Raw genomic sequence first — 3,733 nt, forward strand, 5'->3', positions numbered from 1 at the left:
CACTTGGTTACTAAAAGAAAGATCAGTAATTGGAACTTAACAACAATTCCATAGGAGATAAGGCCTGGCCGTGGGCTCTTTTAAATATCACAGCTGAGAAAACGCTATGAGACAGTTCTACTTTGTCATTTGAAGTCCGTGACTCATAACAAAAAATGTTTCTATAAATAAATATTCACATAATACGATGCCATGTCCAAAAATTTTTCATGGAGGAAATAAGTGGGTTGAAGTTTCTGACCTAAAATGATTGGAGTTGTGGTGTAGGGCTAACCTCAAGATTGGTGGTTCAAACTCACCAGCCACTTCTCAGAAACCATCTACAGGGTCGCTCTGAGTCAGAACCGATGTAACGGCACTTAACAACAACAGCAACCATCTAAAATGACTAATACTGTGGGGGCAGCTTCGAGAGCAGGGGTGAGGAAACTTTTTCCCACCAAAATTTATGACGTCATTCACAGGCCTTACAAAATTATCAACTAAAAAATAGCCTGCTATATTTGGTCAGACATTTAATTAACTCCACCCGAATATGATAACTGAAACTGTAGTTTCCTTGGCAAAGCCCAACCAAATGATTCTGAGGGCCTTATAAAGCCCATGGGCTGGACGTTCTCCACCCTGGTTCTAGAGCAATTCAGGATCCTGAGGACAACAAGTAAACTAGGGCAGATCAGAGGACAAAACCGAGTCAGGAAGGGATAAAAAATATTGGAAGACACTCATTTCCTGTCTAGTACTTCACTACAAGCACATTTTCGTCCATCTGTATAATATGGAAGCATAATTCTAATTTCTGCTCCATCTTCGATTGGCCATCTTCCCTCTGAGTGTCTGTGTCTTCACATGACCTCCTTATAAGAGCATTAGTCATTGGGTATTGGTTGGTTGATTGGTTATGTGCCATGGAGTCTGTTCCGACTCATAGCAGCCCTGCATAGGGTTTCCAAGGCTGCAAATCTTTACAGGAACAGATAGCCTCATCTTTCTCCCGTGGAACAGATGGTAGTTTCGAACTGCTGACCTTGAGGTTAGTAGCCCAATTTGTAACTATGATGCTACCAGAGCTCAGTCATTGTGTATAGAGGCCACTATAACCTAGTATCCACCACTCATCTGTCAGGTTGTTATACTGTGTGTAGTAGCTTGTGTTGCTGTGACGCTGGAGGCTATACCACCAGCATTTTAAATACCTCCACAGTGGACAGATTTCAGCGGAACAAGGGTGGTTTGAACCTTAAGGTCATTCAAGTTCACCAACAATCCGTCAGGGTTGCTATGGATCACTGTGGGTCAGAACAGACTCGACGGCACTGAAGAATACCAACCACCAAACTAAGACAGACTAGGAAAAAGGAGAGGCAGATAGACTAGTTAGAAGAGTAAGCCACTGAAAACCTTATGAATCACAGTGGAACTCCATCGGAGATAGCGATAGAAGATGAGCCACTCAGGTTGGAAGGCACTCAAAATACAACGGGGAAAGTGCTGCCTCTCCAAAGTAGAGTGGCTTTAATGATGTGGATGGATCAAAACTTTCTGCGTGTTCATTTGCTACTGCGGAACAACTCAAAATGAGAAGAAACAGCTATAAACATCAAATAATAAGCAGTACTTGGAATGTATAAAGTATGAATCTAAGAAAATGGGAAATTGTAAAAAGAAAAAGAAATAGAGCACATAAAGATAGATATTCTAGGCATTGCTGTTGTTGTTGTTGTTATTGTTGTAAAGTAGGAGGAGTTGACTAATGGCTAGTAGGTTTGAACCACTGACCTTGTTGTTAACAGTTCAGTGCCTATCCTTCAACACCACACTAAGACTTTATCCTAGGTATTAGGGAGCTGAGAGGGACCGGTATTGGCTATTTTGAATCAGAAAATCATATGGTTTACTATGCCAGGAATGACAATTAAAGAGGAATGGTGTTGCATTCACCATCGAAAAGAACACCTCAAGGCCTATCTTGAAGTACAGTGCTGTCTGTGATAGAATAATATCCATTTGCCTACAAGAAAGACTAGTTAATACCAGTATTATTCAAATTGGTATTTAATAAATATAAAGCCAGTAATGATTAAATTGAAGAATTCTACGAATTTCTTCAGTCTGAAATTGATTTCCAACATGCAATCAAGTATGCTTTGCTATTTACCGGAGACTGGAAGGCAAAAGTTGGTAGTAAAGAGGATCAGTAGTTAGAAAATATGGCCTTAGTGATAGAAAAGACGATGGAGACTGGGTGGTAGAATTTTGCAAGACCAGTGACTTATTCATTGCAAATACACTTTTTCAATAAAATTAACAGTGACTAAACATGTGGACATGGAGCTCTGGTAGCATAGTGGTTACGAATCAGGCTGCGAGCCGCAAGGTCAGCAGTTCAAAACTACCAGCTGTTCCATGGGAAAAAGATGAGGCTTTCTGCTCCCATAAAGATTTACAGCCTCAGAAACCCTGTTCAGGGTCGCTATGAGTCAGAACCAACTCCACAGAACATAACAACAACAACAACAACAAACATGTGGATATCACCAGATGAAATATACAGGAATCAAACTAACTACATCTGTAGGAAGGAAGCAATGTTGCTGTTGTTAAGTGCCATTTAGTCAGTTCTGACTCACAGCAACCCTATATAGGGTTTCCAAGGAGCAGCTGGTGGGTTTAAACTGCCAGTCTTGTGGGTAGTAGTATAATGTTTATCCTATGGCATAAGGATGGAGAAACTCAATATCATTAGCTCAAACAAGGGTAGGGGCCAACTATGGAACAGACCATCAGTTGTTAATATGCAAATTCAGGCTGAAATTGAAGAAAATTAAAAGAAGTCCATAAGAGCCAAAATAGGATCTTAAATATATACCAAAAACAGATGTGATGCATTAGACACTAATGACTAAAGACCAGAGGATTTGTAGGATGACATCAAGAACATCATACATGAAGAATGCAAAGGGTCATTAAAAAAAAAAAAAAAAAAACAGGAAAGACCAAAATAGAGATCAGAATAGACTCTGAAACTTACTCTTTAATGTAGACAGGTTAATGCGACTGAAAGAAATGATGAAGTAAAAGAGCTGAACAGAAAATTTCAAACTGTAGTTCGAGAAGACAAAGTAAAGCATTATAGTGAAATGTACAAAGACCTGGCGATAAAAACCGGAAGTGAAGAACATACTCAGTAATTCTCCAGCTGAAAGAACTGAAGAAAAATTGAAGCCTCAACTTTCAATATTGAGAGATCTAAGGGTGTGACACTGTGGGATAATGCACTGGACTACAAGGTTGGCAGTTCAAATTAACCAGCTGCTCCTCAGAAACCCTAGACAGAGTCGCTGTGAGTCTTAATGGATTCGATAACATTTAACAACAACAACAAGAGCAAAATACTGAGTGATGCAAAAAAAATCAAAGGAAGATGGAAAGAATCCACAGTCACTGTACCAGAAAGAAATAGCTGATGTTCAACCTTTTCGAGAGGTAGCATGTGATCAAGAACCAATGGTACTGAAGGAAGAAATCCAAGCTGCACTGAAGACATTGTCAACAACCAAGGTTCCAGAAATTGAAATATTTCAGCAAACTGATGCAGCACTGAGGCATTTACTCAATCATGCCAAGAAATTTGGAAGACAGCTACCTACCTGGTCAGTGGATTGGAAGAGATTCATATTTGTTACCATTCCAAAGAAATGTGATCATTAGTCATTGGCTATCATTAATATTA

This window comes from Chrysochloris asiatica, unplaced genomic scaffold, assembly GCF_000296735.1.
Source record: "Chrysochloris asiatica unplaced genomic scaffold, ChrAsi1.0 scaffold00001, whole genome shotgun sequence".
NCBI lineage: Eukaryota > Metazoa > Chordata > Mammalia > Afrosoricida > Chrysochloridae > Chrysochloris > Chrysochloris asiatica.